Source organism: Syngnathoides biaculeatus, chromosome 19 (assembly GCF_019802595.1).
Source record: "Syngnathoides biaculeatus isolate LvHL_M chromosome 19, ASM1980259v1, whole genome shotgun sequence".
In the NCBI taxonomy this organism is placed as follows: Eukaryota; Metazoa; Chordata; class Actinopteri; order Syngnathiformes; family Syngnathidae; genus Syngnathoides; species Syngnathoides biaculeatus.
The window spans coordinates 2,531,151-2,558,843 of NC_084658.1; the positions used below are offsets into that span (position 1 = coordinate 2,531,151).

Sequence of the window (27,693 nt, forward strand, 5' to 3'; positions counted from 1 at the left end):
TGCAAATGTTCAAATTATACATTTGAGCCAGCCTGTGTGGGTGGTCTTCCTCTCCCAATTGCCCATCATCGTTTTGGCTATGCCTTTGGCGTATTTAAATGCTGACTCTTTTCTTTTGGGTTCTTGCATTTTGGAGTACTTTTGGCTCTCTCCTTTAGGCCTGGTGGCAGCTCGCCAACATCCTGGCCTCGGCCAAGCCCATCCCCGTTCCTTTGTTGTCCACAGGGCACTTTGGGTCACCACGTGCATGACCGGCACTCTCCCAGTTTTTGATCGCAGAACCTGAACATGCAGCTACAAACACCTTTCCGGGCAACCACCGGTCAGTGTAGCTGAAGCGTGACACTCCCTGTCATGGGTGTGGTCATTCCTCTTCCTCATGCATGCCAGCTCCTGGGAGCAGCTTCCCCACCTGTGCCTCGTGTATGTTAATTACTCCATACATAACATTCTCAATATCTCATTCTGGCTATTGGCAGTCCATTGCCCCTCACCATCACGTTTCAGGTTTCATTGTTCCTCGTCATTGACTAACTCGTGAGAGAGACCCTGCTGTGTTCACAATTTGGATACTGTTGGCTTATGGACTGCCTACCCATGTACCAACCTCTGCCTAAAATTTAACTTCTCTTCTTAAACCACCCCTTGTTATTGGAGTCATGGTATACCATGATGTGATATTTACAGAATGAACTAGCCAGAATATGTACCCAGCAGACTCAGATTTGGTGAGTAGAGCCCTTCAAGAGCAGGGATGACACATCACACAGCAGGAGGAACAACTTGCTGCTCTCCATCTTCTTCTTAAGGAACTCTTAGAGCAGCAGGATACTATTCAGAGAGAAGTGGCCTCAGAGTTTAATGATCTTATCAATATGATTAGGAAATAGCCGTCTCAGTCACCATGTCACCACTTGCCACCTCTGCTGCTGTCTGCCCACCGCTCTCTCGCCCCAAGAGGTTTACGGGAGACTCTGAGAATATCAAGATGCTCATCACCCAGTACAAACATTTTTTTTCTTTTTTTTCACAAGCATGCGACATGGGTTTGGACCCAAATGTAGGACTCAGAGGCAGCCACATGATGTTGATGGGGGTATTATTTCGGCACAGGTCATACACAGGTAAGCAGTCCAAAAGGCCAGAGGCACAAAAAATGTGGCAAAAGGCAAGGTCCAAAAACATGAAAATGAGGTCGGATTACTTCTAGGCAAAAAACAACACTGGATTTAGCTGTGGTAGCACAGGAACGCTGGCTGTGACAACGAGGTAAATACATAAGAGGCTCGTATACTCATGCAGACTAATGCAGATTTAAAATACAATGAACTGGCAACTGAGAATGAAAAACACAAGAATTATATGTCTGGCCTAATTAGCCTCAATAAGGTGCAGATGTGGAGCTTCTGCCTAATGCAGTCGCGCCCAGGGCAGTGGTCTGGCCACACCCCTGACAATTTTGAGATGCAGGCAGCTGCCTTCCTTATAGAGTGGGTGAAGATTGCTTTTATCATTTCCCACCTAACTGGCCAAGTGGAGGCCTGGGCTCCTCCCAAATGGAGCTGCAACTCTTGTCACATCATTCATGGACATCTTTTGTTCGGACTATGGAGCAGGTTTTTCAGTATTCCAAACCAGACCGTGAGGCAGTTAGCTCCATCATCTTGTTAAAGTAAGGCAAGTGCAGGATGTCAGATTAGGACATCGGATTTGTCATTTTAGCAGCTGACAATCAGTAGAACAACAGGGCACTACTCGATGCATTTCTTTTCAAGGGCTATCTCCTGCCATCAAAGAATATTTAGTCCCGAGGCAGCGAGGTGGCGCAGCTGTGAAGCGTTGGCCTCACAGTTCTGAGGTCCAGGGTTAAATCCCGGCCCCGCCTTTGTGGAGTTTGCATTTTTGCCCTGTTTCTCAGGGCAATCTGGTTTCCTCCCACATCGCAAAAACAGGCATATTAATTGGACACTTGAAATTTTCCCTATGTGTGATTGTGAGTGCGAATGTTGTCTCTCTCAACATGCCCTGCGATTGGCTGGCAATCAGTTCAGGGTGTACCCTGCCTCATGCCCGTTGACAGCTGTGGGAGGCTCCAGCACTCCTGCTACCCTTGTGAGGATAAGTGGCTAAGATAATGGATCAATTGACCTTCCTTGGACATGCTCATCACTCTCACCATCAAGATAGACAAAGGCATCATAGACCGCAAGCTGGACAAAGCTCGGTGGAAGGATTCACCCCGATGCTCTTGAAAAATTAGCTTCTGTGACCAGCTGAACGATGGCAAGACACCTGGTGTCAGCTTCGATCCACTGGCCAGTGTCAGCACGCTTAAACCCATGGAACTGGCCAGGTTCCATCTCTGCGCTGAGGTAAATCAACACCGGTTGAGGGAAGTACAGCGGTTTTATTGCAGGCAGTTATGTCATTCCATTAGTAACTCATGTCAAAGATGTTGATGCCATCAACATAAGAACTGGAACGGGGAGTCTGACATTTTTCATTGAGTCTGGTTCTGATGCTCGCTAGGTGCTCCCACCTTGGAACCTTTGAACTCAAGCATCGCAATGTCTACGTTGCAGATGGATGTTTATTTGGTAAGATTACTCTTCATGTACAAATGGTCACAGTGACATTACCTGATCCCACTCGGAATGTGTTGGTTTTCACGTTTTCAATGCAATGAATTAAGACTTGATTTTGGGTAACCCTCTATTGAGTTTACATAACCCCAATATTGACTATTCCTCTGGGCATGTTCTGTCATGGCCAGCAACTGCGCCCAGACCTGTTTCAAGCCACCCCATATTATTAATCGATATGTCTCTAAGGAGATTCCATAGATTCCATCAGGGGATCCTGACTTGTCTTGAGTGCTCACCTGTTATCATCATGTTAAAGACTTGTTCTCTAAGTCTAAAGCCAAATAATTTCCTGGCCATGTCAGCTGTGCTCCTGTTCCAGCAGCGCTTGACCCATGGCTGCCTCTTGCTCTTGTTCCAGCGGCACTCCACCAGTGGTCACCACCTTCTTAAGTGACGGCAGCACTTCACCTGCACTCACCCCCTACTCTGGCAACGGGAAATCTTCATCTGCTGCCGCTTCCTGCTCTGGCGTAGGACCCGCAGCCACCACTTGCACCTGCTCATGTCCGGTGGGCTTGACCTGCGGCCGCCACTTGCTGCTGTTTCGGTTGTGCTCAACCGGGAGCTTCTGCCTCTCCCTCTTGCACTGGGGATGCTCAACCACTGGCTGCCACCTGGCCCTCTTGCCTGACTCCTGTTTTGCTTTTGGGTTTGTCTTCATGGATGTCTGACTGGATGGCCCCGTTTAAAACCCTGGTGCTTGGCGTCCTACCTGACCTCCTGAACTGCCCACCGAAGCACCTCACTTTGGGTGGGTTGGAGAGCCCCTCTACATACCATGATGGGTGTCTCTCTGCCTCCTTCCACCCACCATGTTTTGTGTTTGTTTGTTTGTTTGTTTTGGTAGCTCTGGGATCCATTCATTGGGCAGGGGGACCTGCTGTCATGGGTGTGATAATTCCCCTAGATTGCACCCACCTGCTCCTGGAGCAGCCCCCCTACAAAGTGTCTTGTCTATGCTAATTACTCCATGCATATAAACCTCACATCTCATTCTGACTGTTACCAGTTCCACTTCGTTGGACCTCTTCATCAAGTTCCAGCATTCCTTGTTTCTCGTCATTGACTCATAGTGAGCTAGACCCATGTTTGCAATTTTCCCTCCCGATTTGGATACGATTACCTTTTTGGACTCCTTACCCATGGAAAGACCTGAAAGTAAAATTCAATCATTCAACTTTCTGAGACAAAACTGGTCAGTGTTGAATTTTTATATTGCGAAATTAAATCCTTCACCACTAGCCCAAAGTTGGTAGATGACACATTTAATTCCAGAAGTGTTTTTCATGATAATGTTACATTTTTGTTTGGTTTCCTACTCCGATTTTCATCGGACCACATTGATCCTTAAAACTGGAAGTTAATTATGTAGGCTTTGGTCTCCCCTTAAGGCCATTGAGCGCAGTTCTCAGGAGAGAACTCCTCTCTCCTGTTCCTGCTGGAGCTAATTAATCAAGAGGGCACAGTGAAGAGGAGGCCCAAAGCATTTTCATCTACTTAGCAGACTTGCCTTGAGACTTATCAGCTCCTCTCCCAATAATTTCGACAGACCATCCAGACAGTAGACAGTAGAGATTTAGACACAGGTAGGAGGTGTTCCAGAAATGTTCTAGGGTTTCTGTCACAGAATATATACTAAATATCAAAGCTAAAATAAAAACTGAAAATGAGTTTCCCTGTCAATGAAATTGCTCTGGAGTAAATAACTGACCTCAGATTTCTGCAGCCATTAAATTTTTTCCCCCACCTTTTAAATATATTTCCTCTTTGTCACACCCTCAACTAATGAGTAGAGTGAGTGATGATGATGATGACCAGTAAGAGCAGATCAGACATAATTCATGATCGGGGATCTTTGAATGTGACCTTCAAACCATAAGCCAGAACCTTCAGACGTCACCGAGACCAAAGAAGCAAAGACATTCAAAGCTCAAAGTCAAACTCCCATTATTCACAATCTTTGATTTGATGGCGATCGTACATTGTGAGTCTTGCCACAGGGCCTGACGATTAACATCTAGAAAGGATCATGTGACATTTGCTTAGCTTCGTGTTTGAGAAGAGTTAATGTTTCTGGCAGAACAGTAGGTGGCAGCTTTACTTTGACAATGCACCTGCTAACAATGCCCTGAGAACCTGACAGGCCCTGGCTGCAAAGAACATCACCATGCCAGAGCAACCTCCATTCTCACCCGACAAGGCCTAGTGTTTTTTTTTTCCTCCATTCCAAGATCAAGGGAATCATCAAGGGTGCTGTTTTGAAGACATGTACAACACTGGCATGGCTCTGATTATGGTACAGCGTAAGATACTGGAAAAATCGTTCCAGGATTGTATGAAGATGTAGCAGGGAATGCTGAGAGGGTGTGTTCAGCCCGATACAAACCAAGCAATGCGGCTGAACCTGGCTGAACTGTCGTGGAATGTGCGCCACTAATTTTAATGAGTAGTCAACGTATGACCACTGCCTTTGCAGTGATTCAAATTTCAACTCAGTAAACAGGTCACGATGTCGCTGAAAAATGTACATAAGGTTTCATACATACAAAGAAAATAGTTTCTGGGTTTTAAACTAGGGAGACCTATATAAAGCCACACAAGTACATTACGTACAGTATAAATATTTTACAGAATATAAGAATACTCAACATTTTATAAATTATAGTTTCATATGTACCTGTGGATGAATTAATGAAGTGTACAATCTCTGTAGACAAAATGCCTGTGGGCGATGTACACTATGTCGCACACCAGGTGCAATCAGTGAATGGAGAACTAACTTCTCAAAATATCCACACAATCGCCTTTATTCTCACCCACGTCCTCTATTTGTGACAACCCTTCTTCCTTGACAATCACATTATGTTTTTATGGTTCGATAAAAGTAATACAGGAATAATAGTCTAATATGGTGTAATATGTGTAGCCTCAGAAAATGAAAAAATGATCCAGGCTTTACGTCGCATTGCACACAATTGGTCAGTGTGGTTAGGGTTACAGAGTCTACAGCTGTCATTTTGTGTGGTGTGTGGCAGGCAGGTTTAGACTCCAGGAGGATTAATATGAAGAGAAAAACCTGTTATTTGTATAATGGATTGAAAATATAGCCTTAGTGACACCCATCCCGGAACGTTTCTGTCACACCTTGTATAATACATGCAAAAAGTTATGTTTTGGGGGGGAATCAGGTCCAGTTTTAGTTATAAACCAGTGCTTTTTCTCAGCATAATGATCAGCACATTGGAGCTTCCATTATATTTTTTTCTGCATTGACTGTAATACGGTAACCTTTTATAAAAAAAAAAAAAAAAAAAAAAAAAATCAAAAACAATGTGAAGCTTCACACAATAACATTTACAGGAGTCAAAAAATGTTACAGGGAAATAATGTAACCACATTTAATGAAAGGTTAAATTTTCATTTGCTCACTATTGACTGAGCTGAAAGGGCCATTATTTATTGTATTGGCATGATGTGGCCCATTAGTGCTGTATTGGAATTGGTTTGGCTTCTTCCTCTCCCCTTTTTCTCCCTGTTCAGCGTTGAGTGATCGCTTCGAGCTAAGGATAGACCTGTTTGCGTGTGCTTGGATGTGTGTGTGTCCGTGTATGTGCGTGCATGCGAGCAAACCTGTGAATGTGTGTGTACGTGTGCATGTGTGCGTGTGTACGTGTGTGTGTTGGGGGAGGAGTAACTTGCAATACAAACGTGTGTGTGTGTGTGTGTGTGAGTAACTTGCAATACAAACAACACCTCAAACTCGCTGACACATCCATGCCTATATAATTCCTTTCAACTAATTTTATCAGCTACTGTCTCTGCAAAGTGACAAGACATATTGCAGCAAGGTGTAACTTAATAAAAACAAAAAAATGCTCCTCTGCTCAATCCAGATTGAATCATAAAACAGCTCCCGAAACTTTGCAAATACACCTAAAGATGTTCTCTAAATGCGGTTGGTGGAGAATATACAAGTGGTGCTTTATTTCAAATCATATAAATCCTCCACCACACAGTTGTCATTTGTTTATTAGCATGCCGGTGTAAACACGACCTCACTGCAATAGTGAGGCAACATCTGCGTAATGATGAACAAACTGCTCCCCAGGACAATGTTTACTCAAATATCCAAACACCAGGTCAATATTTTTAGTTTAATAAGCTTGTAGACGCTGTTTTAAACTTGTTTGGAATGAGTTAGCAAAGGAACATGTACTCAAAGATACTTGATTTTAAACTAACACTTACAGACACCTATCAGCGCAATGCCAATATTTAATATCTTTCAAACAATTTGAAAATATGACAAACCTCTACCATTATGAGGAAACAATCAGCCAATGTATGTACACAGCTCTGATAGTATGTGATCTATTTGAGATGAGCAACTCAGCACACTAGACATAATTTCTCCATCAACAAAAGTGATTTTTTTTTTTCACAAAACCAAAAGGTAAGCAGCAAGACACACTTATAAGAGGCAGCATAGTGTTTTAGATTAGGTTTATCAAACAGACTGTGTTCTCTTGTTATATTATATAACAAAAAGACCAGGCACATTTCAAAGTATTCAATCTTTACTTCTACGTTGTACCACGCATACTAACCAAACCACTATTGGGTTACTTCCGCATCGCCTCCATCCGGCTACTGAACATGCCGTATATGCCATAATATTACATGCCGTATATGCCATAATGCAGTTGTTATGATATCCAACCCATAACACCACATCTTCCCCCCTATAAAGAAATAGCTACCTCTTACACAAAAAATTAAAATTAACCTATGGTTCTTGTTTTAACTTTACTCTTCTTTGCACTGTAACTCATTGTAAACAACTAACAACTTCTTCTTCTTCTTTTCCTTTCGGCTTGTCCCGTTAGGGGTCGCCACAGCGTGTCATCTTTTGCCATCTTAGCCTATCTCCTGCATCTTCCTCTCTAACCCCAACTGCCCTCATGTCTTCCCTCACCACATCCATAAACCTTCTCTTTGGTCTTCCTCTCGCTCTTTTGCCTGGGAGCGCCATCCTCGGCATCCTTCTACCAATATACTCACTCTCTCGCCTCTGAACATGTCCAAACCATCGAAGTCTGCTCTCTCGAATCTTGTCTCCAAAACATCCAGCTTTGGCCGTCCCTCGAATGAGCTCATTTCTAATCCTATCCAACCTGGTCACTCCGAGCGAGAACCTCAACATCTTCATTTCTGCCACCTCCAGTTCAGCTTCCTGTTGTTTCTTCAGTGCCACCGTCTCTAATCCGTACATCATGGCCGGCCTCACCACTGTTTTGTAAACTTTGCCCTTCATCCTAGCAGACACTCTTCTGTCACATAACACACCAGACACCTTTCGCCAGCTGTTCCAACCTGCTTGGACCCGTTTCTTCACTTCCTGACCACACTCTCCATTGCTCTGTATTGTTGACCCCAAGTATTTGAAGTCGTCCACCCTCGCTATCTCTTCTCCCTGTAGCCTCACTCTTCCCCCTCTACTTTTCTCATTCACGCACATATATTCTGTTTTACTTCGGCTAATCTTCATTCCTCTCCTTTCCAGTGCATGTCTCCATCTTTCCAATTGTTCCTCTGCATGCTCCCTGCTTTCACTGCATATGACAATATCATCTGCGAACATCATGGTCCAAGGGGATTCCAGTCTAACCTCATCTGTCAGCCTATCCATTACCACTGCAAACAGGAAGGGGCTCAGAGCTGATCCCTGATGCAGTCCCACCTCCACCTTAAATTCCTCTGTCACACCTAAGGCACACCTCACCATTGTTCTGCTACCATCATACATGTCCTGTACTATTTTAACATACTTCTCTGCCACACCAGACTTACGCATGCAGTACCACAGTTCCTCTCTTGGTACTCTGTCATAGGCTTTCTCTAGATCCACAAAGACACAATGTAGCTCCTTCTGACCTTCTCTGTACTTTTCCACGAGCATCCTCAAGGCAAATAATGCATCTGTGGTACTCTTTCTAGGCATGAAACCATACTGTTGCTTGCAGATACTTACTTCTGTCCTGAGTCTAGCCTCCACTACTCTTTCCCATAACTTCATTGTGTGGCTCATCAACTTTATTCCTCTATAGTTCCCACAGCTCTGAACATCCCCTTTGTTCTTAAAAATGGGAACTAGAACACTTTTCCTCCATTCTTCAGGCATCTTTTCGCCCGCTAGTATTCTGTTGAATAAGTTGGTCAAAAACTCCACAGCCATCTCTCCAAATTGCTTCCATACCTCTACCGGTATGTCATCAGGACCAACTGCCTTTCCATTTTTCATCCTTTGTAGTGCCTGTACATGTCTTCATATGCCTCTTGTTTAGCCTTTGCCACCTCTACCTTTGCCCTACGTCGCATCTCGATGTACTCCTTTCGCCTCTCCTCAGTCCTCTCAGTATCCCACTTCTTCTTCGCTAATCTCTTTCCTTGTATGACTCCCTGTATTTTGGGGTTCCACCACCAAGTCTCCTTCTCCCCTTTCCTACCAGATGACACACCAAGTACTCTCCTGCCTGTCTCTCTGATCACCTTGGCTGTCGTCGTCCAGTCTTCCGGGAGCTTCGGTTGTCCATCGAGAGCCTGTCTCACCTCTTTCCGGAAAGCCGCACAACATTCTTCCTTTCTCAGCTTCCACCACATGGTTCTCTGCTCTACCTTTGTCTTCTTAATCTTCCTACCCACCACCAGAATCATCCTACATACTACCATCCTATGCTGTCGAGCTACACTCTCCCCTACCACTACTTTACAGTCAGTAACCTCCTTCAGATTACATCGTCTGCACAAAATATAATCTACCTGCGTGGTTCTACCTCCGCTCTTGTAGGTCACTATATGTTCCTCCCTCTTCTGGAAATAAGTGTTCACTACAGCCATCTCCATCCTTTTTGCAAAGTCCACCACCATCTGCCCTTCAAAGTTCCTTTCATGGATGCCGTACTTACCCATCACTTCTTCATCGCCCCTGTTTCCTTTACCAATATGTCCATTACAATCTGCACCAATCACAACTCTCTCGCCGTCTGGGATGCTCAGAACTACTTCATCTAGTTCCTTCCAGAATTTCTCTTTCAACTCTAGGTCACATCCTACCTGTGGTGCATAGCCGCTAACCACATTATACATAACACCCTCAATTTCAAATTTTAGTCTCATCACTCGATCTGATACTCTTTTCACCTCCAAGACATTCTTAGCCAGCTCTTCCTTTAAAATAACCCCTACTCCATTTCTCTTCCCATCTACTCCGTGGTAGAATAATTTAAACCCTGCTCCCAAACTTCTAGCCTTACTACCTTTCCACCTGCTCTCTTGGATGCACAGAATATCAACCTTTCTCCTAATCATCATGTCAACCAACTCCTGTGCTTTTCCTGTCATAGTCCCAACATTCAAAGTCCCTACACTCAGTTGTAGGCTCTGTGCATTCCTCTTTTTCTTCTGACGCTGGATCCGGTTTCCTCCTCTTCTTTGTCTTCGACCCACAGTAGCTGAATTTCCACCGACGCCCTGCAGGTTAGCAGTGCCGGGGGCGGGCGTTGTTAACCCGGGCCACGACCGATCCGGTATGGGATTCTTTAGATGAACGCTCATATTTGTTTGGCACAGTTTTTACGCCGGATGCCCTTCCTGACGCAACCCTCTGCATTTATCCGGGCTTGGGACCGGCCTACAGATTGCACTGGTTTGTGCCCCCATAGGGCTGCATTTGTAAACAACTAACAACAATCTGTGTAAACATTTATTTTTTTAATTGAATAAGTAAATAATAAAGCACAGGTACAAGTTCTCAAGGCATCTAGACAACAGCTTATTAACGTGACAACGATCCACTTTTTTTAACGTATATTGCATCTGAACAGCAACTCAGAATACCCCACAAAGTGTTCAACGGCTCTCGATCAGCCTACTAGGTGGCTGAACATGTCTCTTAGGTCTCGACAATTCTGTAACAGCTGGTGATGCAGGCACCTTCGTCAGACCTATATCAGCACCGTCAGGCCCACTGCCTGCCAGCTCGATAGATCCAGCTGTGTCCTGCTGAACCGCTTCCTGAGCCACAGTGTCCTCCTTACTCTGCTGCAGCTGAAGGTCTGTGCGGTTCCTTCTCCGTGTCGGTCCACTGTCCATTTGGACACGATAGGAAAATGGAGCAACTTCCTCCTACACAGTCCAGTTTGCCTCCATGTGCCTGTGGAACAGTCCCTGAGACGCACAACATTGCCACGCTAGCATGGGCAGATGTTTCGCCTTTTGGTCCTCCTTTGCTCTTCTGATTCCGGATGGGCCTTTGGGTGTCTGCAGGTCTTCATCTACTAGCAGGTTAGAGCGGATGATGTGGTGTGTTTAAATCCCCATTCATTGGCAAAACCAGCAAACTCACAGCTCAAAAACGGAGGCCCATTGTCTGAAAACGCTTCACACAGGACTCTGTGTCTGGCAAAAACCGTCTTTAGGTAGCTGATAATTGCTTTGCTCGATGTCGACGGCATTACTCCAACTTGAGGAAAATTTGAGAAGTAGTCAGTGACCACTATATAACACTTTACCTCCCAGTTGAACAGATCTGTTCCAACTTTGGAGTAGGGTTGGTGGGGCACTGGATGAGTCATCAGGGGCTCTGCTTGTTGTTTTGGTCTCTAGGTGCGGCTGGATAATGTCTTGGTTTATTCTTGGCCAGTACATTACCTCTCTAGCCCTCCGTTTGCATTTAACATCTCCGAGGTGGCCTTCATGTATTGTTTTTCAACATTTGTTTATGTAGAGAGGAAGGAATAACAAGTTCACTTCCTTTCATTATGATGTCATCCACCACTTTGAGCTCATTTCTACAATTACAATAATCTTGTATTTTACCAGGCTATCCTTTCAGTATTGTACACTTAAGTTCTTTCATTCTTTCATCTGCAATGGTCTCTCTTTGTATTTGCGCTGTTCTGTCTTCGGTTATAGGCAGAGGTGTGACAACCATGTCCAAAAATGTATTTCTGCACGTTACTCCTTGTCTGCACTTCCTTTCTTATCCACTGCCGTGGACAGAGTATTAGCTGTGTACAAATATTTACCTTGAGTGTATACCATCAGATTTTAGCAGTCTGATTTCCATGCACTGGATCCTTACAGGACAGTCATTTAATGGTTTGTTCATAATGGACACCAAAGATCTGTGATGAGTTTCCAAATTTGACCATAAATGTAATGATGGAAATGCTCACATGTATACAATCTTTCTAACAACTCTTTTTTGATTTGAGCATACCTGGGCATGGTGCTTGTAGAGGCTTGGGATCCATAGGCAACAGGTAACCACTGCTTTTCATGTTGCTGCAGTCATGAGCCATGCTGGACCACGGCCAAGTGGGTCGTGGCCACTGCCCTTGCCGGTGACACCTGTCACTGCTCTCAGCTGGTTAACATTGGGACTGGAATTAGATTATGTATTTAAGTTGGAGTTTTTGTCACGGGCATTTGCCAGATTTTTGCTCAATACCTCGTTCCCGCACTCTCGCAATCCTGTTCCCAATCTCCCGTGTACCGATGCCTGCCTGCCCGCTGACCTGCCTTTTACGCCTAACGTTTTGGTTACCCCTGATCCCGTTGAGTGCCTGGCTGATTCCCAACCTTGGACCGAATAAACACTTTTCCTGAACTGCCTCTGCTCCTCCAGACTCCTGCATTTGCGTCCTGCCCCGCACGCATGGGTCATGACAAAACGATCTGGCCATTACAGGACCAGCAGGAAAGACTCGGCGTTACGGGGAACAACGCCAGTCAAACCGCCTGCTGGAGGACCAAGCATATTCTATCTGGGTGGGCTCCACGATGTTGTCCTCTTCTTACTTGTCACATGTAGCCCCTGTGTCATGATTACATCCCAACCACGACCCGCTCACCACCTCATATTTTTTTATACTCGGATTTTTCGGACTTTGAGAAAAACTTAAATTTATATGACCGGCTGCCTGACTGTGATTCAGATATTGACTGTGAATTTCCTGATCAGTCCCAATCTGTTTGTGCCACCGCCCCGCGCCTCCAGCTCCCGAGTGCCTTCGCCCGGTAGGTACAAGTGCTCGTTCTCCAATTTTTTTGGGAACCTGCTTGGCTAGCTACCCGGGTACTCCGTGTGGCGGCCAGAGGAGATGTCCAAGCAGGGTGCCCCCTTGTGCCTCCTGCTGTGCGGCGACCAAGACACCACCATCGTCCATCCACACCTCACCGGCAACAACCAAGCCAACAGACCCAGAGCTGATGGCGAAACCTCACAAAGTCTTCTATTGCGAAATGCGGGGGGAAATAGAGCAGCAGACTGACGAATTTCTGGTCCTCACGGCCCAGGTTCGATGGGAATCAGATAACCGGCCGAGCTCCGCGTCGAAGTAAAAGGGCAGAATTGGCGATCGAAGATAAGACTGCCAGAACACCTCCAGTGCGTGTTTTCCCAAAAGACAAAACTGAGAAACAATTTGCAGAGGGATTAAGTTCAGAGGATGGAGTGAATTCAGATAAAGACGAGACAAACTATTTTCCTCCAACAAAGAGAGGGAGGATTTAAATCATTCTTGCTCCATGCTGTTCCCAAGAAAAATCTATTATGCCCCATAATTTCTGCCAGTTCTCCTCTAGGAACCCTGACTCTGAGCCAGTCGGATTCTGTCTGAAGCCGTCGACTCTCATTCATGGGCAAGCACCCAGTTCACATGTGCTAAGTCAAACACAGAAAGTGCAACAATGCAGCGTTCTGCGGCCTGCGGTTTTTCAGGAGCCACTCTCTAAATCCCACACTCCTGTTCAGGCAGCGGCAACGGCTCCGTGGCCGCCTCCCGCTCCTGTCCAGCAGTTTTCTCCGGGCACTCCGGTTTCCTCCCGCATCTCAAAAATATGCAACATTAATTGGACACTCTAAATTGCCTTTAGGTGTGATTGTGAGTGCGACTGTTGTCTGTCTCTATGTGCCCTGTGATTGGCTGGCAACCAGTTCAGGGTGTACCCCGCCTCCTGCCCGTTGACAGCTGGGATAGGCTCCAGCACTCTCTGTGACCCTCGTGAGGATAAGTGGATAAAGAAAATGGATGGATGGATGGATGGATGGATGGATGGTTTTGTGGTATACCCCAGGTGTTGACACAATACCGTATGGCAGACGAAGAAATCTAAACCTCAAGCCTCATCTTCCAGAAGCCTGACGAAGCATCTAATTTACTGAACCATTTAGCTTTAGCAAATTGTGCCATGATTTCTTCTCTGGTCGGCAACTTAAAATGTTTTTCTTAAAATGTTCTTTTGATTGCTTTATTTAGATCCCTTGGATCTTGACATGTTCTCAGGACTCCTAATCTCTTTTGCAGAACAAGTGTGCTGACTCATTCCGTTTTTCAGTTTTTCTCACAGTGCAAATGGATTTTTTTTTGTTGTTGCAAGGATGCACAGCAGGAGGCACACTTTTATCCACATGTATTCTATGTAGATCCAGGTCCTTCAAAACAGTCTTTATATTCCTCCATGAGTGAATCCTGAACAGCTGCAGTGTCTGATTATGTTACCAAAATCTTTTGACGAGATAGAGCTTTATGCAAGCAATGAGACTGAGCACTGAGTTATACCCTCATATCCATGATCAATAGTTGTGCTCTTATCTTTCCATTTTTGTGTTTGAAGGTTGAAATACAACCCCCTTTTACAGGAACACATTCTCCAGTATAACCAGTCACTTTTGTATTCACAGGATTTTGCTCTTAACCTTCAATGTTTTGTAATCTTCTTCGGATATCAGATTTACATGAGCACCTGTATCAAGCTTGAATGGTATTATCGTCTGGTTCAATTAAATTGGCACAATTATTTTCTCTTTTTCAGTTGTGCAAGCCTGTACCACGTTCATGATGGACTCATCATCCTCAGCTTCCTCAACTGTGTGAACTTTATGTCTTGAAGGCGCTCTGCAGCATTTAGCATAGTGATTGCTTTTACCACAGTTGTTACATCGTTTTCCAAATGCAGGGCATGATTTTGGCTCGTGACTGCCTCCACACTTATTGCATTTAAACTGCTGGTTTCTCTTTTTGTTTGGTACATGTTTTCTTTTTCCTTTGTACTTTATGAATGGCATGCTGTGCTGTATCACCTCTTAGCAACTCTTTTGCTTGGGCTCTGGTAGTTTCTGCAGCTCTAAACATATTGACACACTTATCCAACGTAAGTCCAGTTTCTCTCAGTAGTCTTTCTCTTAGTGCATTGATCATTGTGCCACAAACAATTCTATCTCTCACTCGTGAGTCTCTCAGAGTGTCAAATTCACATGCTTCGCTCAGTGTGTGAAGCTCTGCCAAGTACCAGTCAAACGGTACTCCTTGCTTTTGCTCATGTGGTAAAAACTTGTACCTCTCAAAGGTCTCATTTTATCTTTTATCTATCAAAGTATTCCTAAAACTTTGCTATTAGCTGTGCCAGTGTAAAATAAGTTTCATAAGTTAAAAACTATTGTATATACCCAAGGCATCTTCCCCTATGACATATAAAAGAATGTAAGCATTCAATTTTTCATCATCTCCCCCTGCTCCACTTGCTGTCAAGTATATATTAAATCTTTGCTTGAAACGCTTCCAGTTACCAGCAAGGTTACCAGTCAGCTGCATAGCGCTAGGTGGACTTAGCTTGTCCATGTTCGCATGTGAGGTCTAGCACGCGTGTAGCACACGTACTAACCAAACCACTCTTGGGTTACTTCACATCTCCTCCACCCAACTACTGAGCATGTCAGGGAATGTAGTTGTTATGCTATCTAACCCATAACACCTCACCCACCAAACAGAACCACCCTAGCTCCAAAATCCAATCTGACCCATGAACATTGTTCTGCCCATTAGGCAAGTTGTAGTTAATTCATACAAACTCTTATTTTGAAAGTTATCCTTTAATTTTGACAAAGGAGTCGTGACATGAACAAAGCTGAGAGATAAAAGATCATCGGGCATGAGTCAAATCCATTGCAGTAAAAAGCGAAAGGATGCCTATATTCAGTCTTAATCATATTGTGGTGCTCACAAGACAGTGAAGAACAATTGAAACTTTACTTTGTAAGCAGAAGAAGGATCAACCATGACGAACAGGTGCTAGGTTACCTAGGGACCAGACACACTACTGCTTAATGACCCCTTATGATGACTACAACAAATGGCCTCAGCTTTCCTTTGGTTGGACGCGGGTCTTCATTGCCGTCCTCGGGAGCCAGGCCTGGAGGTGGGGCTCGAAGGCGAGAACATGGTGGCCAAGCCTACACCCATGGGACCCGCATGGGTGCAGCCTGAAAGGGTAACATGGGTCCACCTTCCCAAAGGCCCACCACCTGTGGGAGGGACCATAGAGATGGAATGCATTGTGAACTGGGCGGTGACCCAAGGGGTCTTGGCATTCTTATCCCCAGCTACAGAAGTTGTCTCTATGGACGTGGTACGTCACCCCTCTAGCAGGTAAAGAACCCGAGATGGTGTGCAAGGTCAGGTTTCCCTCCACACATAGCTTGGGCTCTGGTACCAGTCCTCCCGAGAGTCCTGTCTGTGGAACATTGAACCAGCTGTTCAAGCTTGGCAGTGTGCTCAATATTGCCCAACCAGTCTACATGTTTTTTTTTTTTTTTTAAATTCGGAGATGGCAGTGGAACATCTGTTATGTATTATTGTATATTGTGTTTTATTCTCTGTTCTCTTTATTGTCCTATTATGCTTTTAAGTTGTTATCATGCGGGTCTTTGTGACACTGTTTCCTTTCATACTTTTAAGTCCTTATGATCTAATGCGGTTTCCTCTAATGCTCTTGGGACCGTGTGACACAAACTCTTTGTGTCCTTTGTGACACAGAAGTCTGAAATGTTTCAAGGATTACCTATATAAAGACAGACAACAAGGCTTCTTCTTACGACATTTTTGGACTGGCTGGAACATTCGCTAACTTGGAATACCCGCTAGGAAAAACATTTGCTTGTTTGGGAATACTCATTCAACCTTGGTGCTATTCGCCATTGTGGCTCAAATACTCTGTTCTGGAACACCTATTTTGTGTTAGCCATTTCATCGTGTTTGTGTTGTGTTGATGTGTGTGAGATTAAATTTTCAGAAATGCAATACAACTGCCTTGTCTCATTTTGCTGGTTTGAACAAAGGGGACGTTGGTCTAAATTCACACGTAACACATGTCCCTCTGCCAGTACTCTGGGTCCTGTTGAGAGTATGGGGTGTGGAACCCCCATAGCAAAGGCTCTTCGGTCCCTGTACGACCAGTGTCAGCATTTTCACCACATTGCTGGCAGTAAGTTGGACTCGTTTCCAGTGACGTTTCAACCCCGCCCAGGCTGCCCTGTGTCACCAATTATGTTCATAACTTTCATGGACAGAATTTCTAGGCGCAACCAAGACGTAGAAGGTATCTGGATTGGTGGCCTCCTTATAGCATCTTTTGGTTTATGCAATGAATGAATGAATATATGTCATTTAATGAATGAATGACATTGATTGCCATTATATGAAACTGTACAATGAAATTGGAGAGCATCCTGTCAGTGCATACGTAAAAGCAAGGTGAAAATGAAAAAAAAAAACGTGTAAAATGGAATGCATAAAAAGTAGTGCTCAAAATGTTGAAATCAGCACGCCTTTGCATAAATAGGGCAGGTTGAGGAAAGATGTGAGTTCCGACGTAGTGATGGCTTTTGGGTGTGTTCCTCAGTCTGTTGGTCCTTGCTTTTGTGCACCTGTACTACCTTCTAAATGGCAGGCACTCAAACAGTTGATAACCAGGGTGTGTAGTCTTTCAGTAATGTTCCGAGCTCTGTTGAGGTACTGAGAGAAATAAATGTCTGCCGTAGAGGGGAGAGTGCAGCCAACGATCTTTTATATCGCTTATATCATCAGCGAATCTGACAATGATCGGAATCAGAATCAGATTCAGTGGCCAAGTATGTAACAACACACGAGGAATTTGTCTCTGGCAGTCGGTGCAGGCCTGGTACAACATTCATGTTGAGTACTGAGAAGAAGAACAAACTAAAAAAAATGAAGACCAAAAGACATTGAATTAATGTATAGTCAGTGAAGAGTTACTGGATCCTGGTTGGGAGTGGAGGGTGGGGAGCACTGGAGTACCTGGTGATTCAAAGCAAACAAAGAAGCTGTAGAGCTCATTTACCAATTAATCACTTGTGTCACATCACAGCCTCTGAAGTTTGAGAGGTTTTTTTAAACCATGGCTCACCTCCCAAAGTCTGTTGCTGGCAAGATAGGACTCTATCCTCCTCTTATACTCCTTTTTGGTATTTTTGACACATTTGTTCAGTTCAGCTCGAGCCGTGCTGTTAAGAGCTCTGTCACTCGAACTGAATCCAGTGTTTCCATACAGAACTTTATGTAGTCCAGTTCATCCCCTGTGTATCTGACTAGGTCGTGGTGTACAAAAAGGTCTCAGTCTGTTTGTTGAGAGCAGTCCCGAAGTTCACTGAGTGCAGTCTCTGGCCAGGTTTTTACAGACTTTGTGTTTGGCCTGGATCTGCATTTGAGGATGGTGTATGAAGAGATGAGCAGCAGGGAGATGTTGTCTCACTCATCAATGTTGGGGGGTGGGGGGGGGGAAGATTATGTAGCCGTGCTTGATGTCGGAGTACATGTGGTCTAAAATGCACAATCTTCGGATTGGCCTTGTTAAAGACCCCGGCTATAATGCAAACACCTTCTGCACTTCATTGATGACATTCAGCAAATGAGAGAGATCATCTTTAGTGTTAGCATCCGCTGGGATTTACAAAGCCGTGATGATGGTTCCAGTTAGCTCCATCGGGACGTAAAAGGGCCAGTATTTAGCAAGGACTCAATGTGAACAGTGTCCCTCAAAAAGCATAGTGTTTTGTTAGAATTCCAACTTCTCCATTTTGTTCGTGATGGATCTGGCGTTGTTCAGGGACAGACTTGAAAGCGGTAGTCTCTGTTGGTTGTTCTTTAGCCTGATCAGGCAGCCAGACCAATGGCCCCACTTCTGCTTCCCCTCCCTCCTCCGTTGCTTCACTGGCCCAACAACAATCCACGGTGAGCCCGGCAGTCTGGCCAGCTTGCCAGTAATTTTGTTTGCGTTGGAAGTCGCTTGAAATTGCTATATTGTGTCAATAACCGAAGTCCAAAAGTTTGTGGCATCTGTAGCAATGTAGTGCTGAGGCATACAGCTTTCACGATCTGACCTTGGATCAGTCGAAGAATAAACACCCTGAATTAGTCACCTGTCAGTCACAGGGCACATATCGACACCAGTGCTGAGCAGGAATTGATCCCACACTGCCCACACCAGTCAGGCATGTGTACCACTACACTATCAGTGTGGATGGCTATAATATGTGTTAAACCAGTATATGTTTCTTTTTTTTTTCATCTATTATGTCAAGTCCATATCAAATCAAATTATCTTCAGCGGTCAATGTGCACTTGCACACAGCACACGTTCAGTACCCATATGATCGTCAAATCTTACGACTTGGTCATTTCCCTTTAACACAGTTTCTTTCCCTGTTTCCGAAACTCTACATAAACAGCGTGGGGCTTTATAGCCTTGTTTTCTGTCTGTTGGTGCACTGGTGCCAGCATCCGACACTAGCTCCCTGCCACTTTCACAGGCTGTAAACATCTGGGCAAGGGCTTTCATCTGGTTGATGTGGCAAGAGGACCCAGAGGCTCGGGACTAACGCCACAATAAAAGCAGTCTCCTGCACTTGTTTTAGTGAGGTTCAAACTTGCCACGGTGACAAGCTGTGCTGGAACGAGTCAAAGAGGAAAGAAAAAAAAATCTTTGCAGCCCAACACCACAAATTAATAGTTTCTTCCAGAAGATAAACTCATTCCACTGTAGACTCATTAATTAAAATGGCACGTATTTTTTTGCTAATTCAGTGTCGTATTTCCATGTTTCCATTATTAATAATGTTTTAAAAATTATTTGGTGTGCTTGTTGTTAAAGCAACATTATATACTAAGGACTTAAATGTCAAACAAATCAGCAGCTACCCAAGTTGTTTATTAAACAAGTGGACCAGCACAGACACAGTGACATAGTGTTGTGTTAGTATCAGCTTATCCAGATTTTTTGAGTACATTATAATGTTTAGAGATATTTCAGGACATCTATATTACAGTCTAGAAAATAAATAATCTTGTGTGAAATAATCTTTTAGACTTTTTAGGTTAAAATTTTAACTCAAACCAAATGACAAGGGGGCTGCAATAACTTTTTTTCTTTGTTTCAGAATTTGTCTTCAATTGTTCTTCAAATTTGTCTTACTCATCTTACTCATGACATCATCATGAGACAGAATGAAAATCATGCACAAGAGTCATGAAAACAAAATATTTTGACATAATTTTGAAGTTGTTGGGCACAAAATGAGGATGAATTAATTTGTTTTCTCAAGAAACGTGAGTTCTGTTAAATATGGTGCTTTACTATTCAAATTTATATTGTAAAATAGGTTATGTTGTTTCATTGCTTTTCTTTCATCACTGACAGGTTTAAGATATTTTGCACGTCAACATTATTGAAAAATATTTACCAATGGCCTCCCCTTACTGGAAGCCGCTTGACAATTGTCCATTGGGTTGCTCTGATAAGAATAGTAAGAAACATTAAGTGTGTTCTTTTGTTGTGGAACCCCCACTTATCATATTTGGAATTTTGCAGTTAACTATAGACAAGAGGAGAAATCACAAGCCAATGTACTTTGCTTCTGTGGTGGCATAAATTGTTGCTTGAAGATTTATTTATTCTTTTTTTTTTAACTTTTGTTTAAGCCTGTCCACTTCATTTTTGGATGCCCATCCAAACCAGAGAGCTCTGATTGAATTTCTCGCACTAGAACAGGGACCATACTAAAGATTTTTTTCAAATATAAATGGAGTTTGGGTTATGTGAGTAATGATGACGCATTATGTTGATGTCATCAGCGGTCACTCTATGATCTTATCTGTTCAATGCCCAAACCATAGCACTAGACCCAGGAAAAAGTAACTTGAAGTTTGCTGTTGTCCTTTGCCTTTGATCCTGGACACCCGCTTTTTGACCATGCTGTAGCATTGCAGGTTTCCCAGAGATTTTCCAACTTTGAGAAACTGTTAAGTGGTGTTTTTTTTTAAATTACCCTTCAAACTGTTTTACAATACACACTGTTAAATTCCCCCTGCTCCTCAAAAGAAGAATTATTATCCATCCATCCATTTCTTAGCCGCTTATCCTCACGAGGGTCGCAGGAGGGCTGGAGCCTATCCCAATTGACAACAGGCAGGAGGCGGGGTACACCCTAAACTGTTTGCCAGTCAATCGCTGGGCACATAAAGACAAACAGTCACACTCACAATCTATTTAGGGTGTCCAATTAATGTTGCATGTTTTTGGGATGAGGGAGGAAACCGGAGTGCTCGGAGAAAACCCACTCAGGCAAGGGGAGAACATGTAAACTCCACACAGGCGGCTCCGAGATTGGACCCGGGACCTCAGAACTGTGAGGCCAACGCTTTCCAGCTGAACCACTGTGCCTCCTAGAAGAATTATTAGTATTAGTTATGTAAGACCAACACTTTTAGTGTACAATAAGTCTTTGAATTATTTTAAATAACATTGTTATGCTGTGCTCACCACTGTTTTGCTGATGGCTTTGGAGTTCATACATCGTCTGATTAAGCTTTATGCAGAAATTGAGACTGTTATCCGTTCATCGTGAACGTAACTAAATCTTATTTGCTATGATGCTGGTATGATGGCGAACAGTTCTTGCTGACAAAGACATGCCTTTTATTTGTTTGATTATCTTGTCGTTATGCAAATTTGGCAATATGTTTAATGGCAACGTCAAGTACGAAAGCTTTGGCATACTGCCCATCTGAGAATTTAAACACACAGCAGAACCCTCCATCGCCACAAAGGCTGTCCATTTTTGTTGAAAACTTCGGTACTCATATTTTTTTCTTTGAGCGACCTTTGTCAAAAGCATTTCCATAATTAGTTGTTCCGACACGATCTGCTTTAGACCCTTCTGCACTTGTGGACTTCGAATACCACGGAAAACCTACGGCAACTCACCAGGCCAACGAACGTAGTCATTAGCGTTGCCTCCCACATCAAACTACGGCAACCCCACTAGGACAAACCTCTGCACGACCGGAAGTCCGAATGATGTTGTATTAAATAAAAGGCAGCACTCATCAATTGACTCTTGTCCAATCAAACTGCTTGGATGGAACTATCTGTTGTATATTGTATCATAGTTAGTAGCTTTATTTATTATATTTTCCAAGTATCTCTCTGAACATTGTTTGTCAGCTGTGTATTCAGAACTACTTGAACTACAGCATGTTTCTGTTAAAATAGAGGAAAAAATATGTTTTGAGGTTGTTTTCATCTGCATCTGGTTCTACCTGCTCTTCCTCCTCATTTTTCTTCTTCACAACCACCAACCACATCTTGACAGATACAGTATATCATTTTAACCAAATAAAAAGTAACAGAAATAATGTTGTACAGGATACAGATTTTGTGGTTGAAATGTTGAATTTGGATTTTGCACAGAATAAACAGAGTTAGAAATGTTTAAGTGCAAAAGAAAATGTTCCTTGGTGCATAAAGGACAAGTTATAAAAAAAGTAATTGATGTAAATCAATGGAATCTTAATCTAAAATTATAATATTTGATTAGAATGCTTTAATATTAACTTGATTCTTTCTCCTGAGTCAATGTTTCCTCTTAAGATTTGATAAGGAACCATTAAACAATGTGTTAAGCACATTGATCCTCGAAGAAAACAAGTAATCATCAACAGCCACTAATGACTTTCCATTTGTTTCACAGAGGAGTGACTGAGCAGTCCTTCACCCCACTGCCTCTGTTTCATTTATTTCTACTTTTTTTCTCTCTTTTGGCTACCTGCCCTCTCCTAACTTCCCACTTTCCCAGATCTCATTCAATACCCATCTCAGGGTCTGACAATATAGCCCCCCTCCCATCTCTGAAAGGACACAGGTGACTGAGCCCACAACTGCCCTGGCGTCACAAGGATGATACATAACAGTTCAGCCTCGAATGACAAATCCAGCTGACACTGGGCAGAGAAGAGATATATTGATTTTTCAATGATTAATAAGTGGAAAATAATTGTGTTTCATTAAGATGGATGGAGTTTCATTTAGTCCTGTCTCCTTTTCTTCACTTCAGCACGAGGCAAGCAATCAAATCTCCTCTTACTGGAACCCATTACCCTGGTATGGCCATTGCAAGTGGCTGGCCATATTCCGGCACAAAGTAAACAGACAAACTAAATCGTGGCAAAGAAAACTGTAAACGTTAGTGTCTAGGACTCATTATAGACATCATGATAACAGTAGATACAAGAATGTTACATTTTGAACATAATGCACCTTTAAATAAGTGGTCTCAAAATAACTACAAAAATAAAACAACCATTATTATTGCAGCTGGGATTGGCCTTTGACAAGGGACACTTCCTTGACTTGAGTCAATATAAATTATGACTCATTAACTTATTACAAGTTTTTGACATTAATATATGAATTTAGTTTTGCTACCTACTCCTGGTTCATATCTGTAGGGTAGCAATGATCAGTGTATTTATTATCTTATGAGCAGTGCAGTGATATTCTTACTTTGCTATATGCCAGTTTAACCCTCTGTTAACCAAGCAGGGTTCCAGGTTATCTGAAATTATGACCATCTTTTTTCAATGTTAAAAATGGACAAAAAGATCATATCCATGTTCAGATTGAAAATCAGATTTGATTGACCTACTCTGTTGACCCATGTTGCATTTTTGCACATAGTGAAAAGTGGTCCTAATGTACCATGTGCAAAAATGCAACATGGGGCAACAGAGGGATTATGTAAGATACTGAAAAACTATAAAAGAACAAAACCAAAATACAATAGAGGCATAACATTATTAAATAAATTAGTACACATTTTGAAAATCTACGTATAGAGCAACATCAGCATATTGTTCAGAGGTGTCATGAGCCAGGCTGGACCACGGCCAAGAGGGGCATGGCCACTGCCCTGGCCGGTGACATCTGTCATCGCTCTCAGCTGTTTAACATTGGGACTGTAATTAGATAATGTATTTAAATTTGAGGTTTTATTTAAGTTTGAGGTGGAAACAGATCCGTTGCCTCGCCACGCCCATGTCGCAGTTTCAACAGACGCGCTGCTGACCCACGCTCACACCGCGGTATCCACCGACCCGTTCCCGAACCTAGCTCATGTCGCTGATGGCAACAGATCCACTGCCGCGTCACATCCATGTCACAGTGGCGACAGAGTTCAAGTAAGCGTCGAAGTAAAAGGGCGGAATTAGCGATTGAAGATGAGCCTGCCAGAGTACCTCCAATGTCTGCTTTCCCAAAAGACAAAATTTAGAAATGAATTGCAGAGGGCTTAAGTTCAGAGGGTGGAGTGAATTCAGATAAAGACGAGGCAAACTATTTTCCTCCAGTAAAGAGGGGGGAAGACTTTATCATTCCCGTCGCTCCATGCTGTTCCCAAGAACAATCTATTTATGCCCCTCTGTTTCTGCCAGTTCTCCTCCGGGAACTCTGACGCTGAGCCAATCGGATTCCGTCTGAGGCCGTCGAATCTCATTAATGGGCAAGAGCCCAGTTCAGATGTGACAAGTCAAACAGCAAAAGAGCAACAATGCAACGTTCTGCGGCCTGTGGTTTTTCAGGAGCCACTCTCCAAATCCCATGCTCCTGTTCTGGCGGCGGCAACGGCTCTGTGGCTGTCCCACGTTCCTGTACAGCAGGCAGCAATGGCTCGTCGGCCGTCCCACGTTCCTGTCCAGCAGGTGGCGATGGCTCGTCGGCCACCTCATGTTCCTGTCCAGGCAGTCGTCTCACCTCCCTTTTTTGACGGCGACAGGTATTCTTCCGTCTCCCGTTCCTGTCTCGACAGCGACAGGTATTCGGCCGCCTCACGGACATGTTTCATTTTTGTGTGTGTGATTCTTTTGTTTTGGCTGGGATCTGCACCTAAAAGATGGGGTCTTTCTGTCATGATCCAGGCTGGACCATGGCCAAGAGGGGTGTGGCTACTGCCCTGGCCGGAGACACCTGTCACCGCTCTCGGCTGTTTAACATTGGGGCTGTAATTAGATAATGTATTTAAGTTTGAGTTTTGTCACTGGCATTTTCCAGTTCGTTGTGTTTTTTAGTGAGTTGCACTGTGTTGCTGTGTGCAGAAACTCCTGCAATAAAACCTACTGGTCATAATGCCATGGACCCGGAGTCCTGCATTTGAGTCTCCCCCACACCAGAGGTTCATGATAAGAGATAGTTTTAAAACGCTAGGAAAAGCTGTAATCCCTTTGCTTGAATGCGTTTTCTCTGGGAACTTGGGTTTCCTCTCACATCCCAAAAACATGCATTAAATGGAGACTCTAAAATGCCCCTAGGTCTGATTCCGAGTGTGAATGTTGTCTGCCTCTGTGTGCCCTGTGATTGGCTGGCAACCAGTTCAAGGTGAACCCCGCCTCATGCCCGATGACAGCTGCGATAGGTTCCAGAACTCCCGCAAGGAGTGAGGATAAGTGGCTCAGAAATTGAATGGATGGATGGATGAAAAGCTGTTTTTGTACGAACTCTCACTGGTTTTAGCTTTTTAGGAGTCATATGGCAGTAAGAAAGAAAGTTCTTCAGTCTGAAAGTCATGCATTTAAATTTTATGTCTGGCCTCAGGTAAGAAGTATGACTAGTCTGTGCTGGGGGCCATAGGAATTGTTGATGATGGCTTTTCATTTTTACTGATGGTGGTGCACTAATTTACATTTGACTCCAGTCTTGAATTTATCGATGAAGAATCTGTGTAAAAAATAAAGACCTTTGTATGGTCAGCCAATGATCGGTACTGTTTTGAAACAGAGATTTTATCACCCCAGTAAATGTCAGTATTATGTAAATCCATACGACATGTTTGTCAGTGTCCAATGTACTGTAAATATGCATCATTGGAGCGATAAAGCCATATGAAAGGCTGTTTTCAATGAAGTCGGCAGGGATGTTCTGGTTGTGGGGGTGGGACTCTGACTTCTGGTCTTCCATTCTAATATTCCTTTGTATCACTTTAATGTTCATATAATGACATCCCCTCCAAGTTTGTGTCATGGTCCATCAAGAATCATAATTGTAAAGTGATTCATTGACTGATGTTGTCAACATGGCTACTGTCAAGAGAAACCGATCCGCCATAAAAAGAATATGACTCTCTAATGAATATATCAATAACCAGTGACAGGTGAAGGAGTGCCCCTGACGACATTTCAAATAAGCACTAACACCCCAATAGTGGAAGGCTTCATTTGTTTTGGTGCACCACACTGAGGCACAGCTTGTGTGGTAATAACACAATTACAGTAAAAACAAAGCAAATTTATTTGGTACAATATAGCACATTTCCTACACACGGGAGCACAATGTGCTTTACATGATTAAAGCATTTTAATAAATAAAGACAAAGAATACCAAACATAGTTTAAAACACACACACACAGTTGTGTTCAGAATAATAGCATTCCCATATTAGTAGCAAGATAAATTACTGTTTTTGTTCAATTTTCAACTTCTACAATCCAAGTAAATTTTTAGAAAATTTTGTAAAAGGTGTACCTACTAACGAACTAAACTAACAGACCCAACAGGCATGAGGATTATACTTCTGATTCTGTGAAACTGAATCATTGACTGACAGGGGCATCTTCAAAATAATAGCAGTGCCGAGTTCAATTAGTGAGGTCATTGATTGTGTGTGTGTGTTGTTAAAAATGTGGCCTTTATTTAAGAATCAAGGACTTTGCATATGATGACTGTGCATTTGTCCTTGAAAAAAGAGAAAATGGGTCCTTCAAGACACTGTTCTGAAGTAGAGCGTTATTTGATTGAGAAATTAATAAAAGTGAGCGTTATTTGATTAAGAAAATAATAAAAGTGAGAAAACATATATCAAACACTTTAAAATGGGAGCCACATAAGAAAGACGAGGAAGAAAAAGTAAACCTACTGTTCGAACGTAGAATAACCAAAATGGCAGAGACTCGGAAAATTATCAGCACCAGGAGGATCAAACAAGCTCTAAGATTGCCTGTGAGTACTGATTGTCTCAGACGACGTTTATGTGAAGCCTAACTACCACCGAGAAGACCCCGACAAGTCCCATTGTTTAAAAAAAGACATGCTGAAGTGGTTGCAATTCGCCAAAGAACACAATGACTGGTCCAAAAAGAAATGGTGTAATATTTTATGGACTGATGAGAGGAAGATTGTTCTTTTGGATCCAAGGGCCACAGACACTGAATTCAAGCCACAGTACACAGTGAAGACAGATAAACTATTTCCAACTTTCTTACTTTGAAATAGAAACTGCAGTGTCCTCAATGCATTTCTGTTCATTACATACAATTTATTTGAGTAATTTTGAGGTTTACTCACCTTTTTATGCATACTAATATTCATCCATCCATTTTCTTTGCCGAGTGTCCTCACTAGGGTTGCGGGGAGTGCTGGAGCCTATCCCAGCTGTCAACAGAGGCGGGGGACACCCTGAACTGGTTGCCAGCCAATCGCAGGGCACATGGAGACAAACAGCCTCACTCACAATCACACCTAGGGGCAATTTAGAGTGTCCAATTAATGTTGCATTTTTTTGGGATGTGGGAGGAAACTGGAGTGCCCGGAGAAAACCCACACAGGCATGGGGAGAACATGCAATCTCCACACAGGTGGAGGCGAGATTGAACCCGGTTCCTCAGACATGTATGACAAAAATGCAATTTTTAATATGGGGACAATATGTGCTTGTTTGTTTTGTTTTGTTTTGTTACCCGAGGTTTGTTTAATGTGTGTTTTAACTGTTTGGTTACATTTAGGTATGCTGGAATTTGTGTGCATGAAACCCTATTTATGAGCTGTGTGCAATATCGTGACCTCCTGGTCGGTGCTGTTGTATGGT

At 43.3% G+C, this 27,693-nt stretch overlaps 1 protein-coding gene and 1 long non-coding RNA gene across 15 annotated transcripts in view; one reads left to right on the forward strand and one right to left on the reverse strand.

Annotated features, from left to right (window-relative positions):
- LOC133492850 (general transcription factor II-I repeat domain-containing protein 2A-like) overlaps positions 1–21,845 on the reverse strand; it is a 36,273-nt gene extending 14,428 nt beyond the window's left edge. For 7 of the 14 annotated variants that reach the window (XR_009792775.1, XR_009792774.1, XR_009792771.1 and 4 more), the window contains exons 1-2: positions 21,768–21,845; positions 11,926–12,088 (exon numbers count right to left, since the gene is read on the reverse strand). The gene's annotated coding sequence lies outside the window, so the exon portion shown is untranslated. Of the gene's footprint in view, positions 1–10,374; positions 11,831–11,925; positions 12,089–12,156; positions 13,554–21,767 lie in introns of those variants that run through there. The other 7 variants (XR_009792776.1, XR_009792772.1, XR_009792769.1 and 4 more) reach the window with 7 other exon arrangements.
- Positions 1–27,142, forward strand: part of LOC133492851 (uncharacterized) — a 33,149-nt gene extending 6,007 nt beyond the window's left edge. Inside the window, exons 3-4 of the long non-coding RNA XR_009792777.1 lie at positions 24,419–24,651; positions 24,755–27,142. This is a non-coding gene — a long non-coding RNA (uncharacterized LOC133492851). The remainder of the gene's footprint in view (positions 1–24,418; positions 24,652–24,754) is intronic.
- The last annotated feature ends 551 nt before the right edge of the window (positions 27,143–27,693 follow it).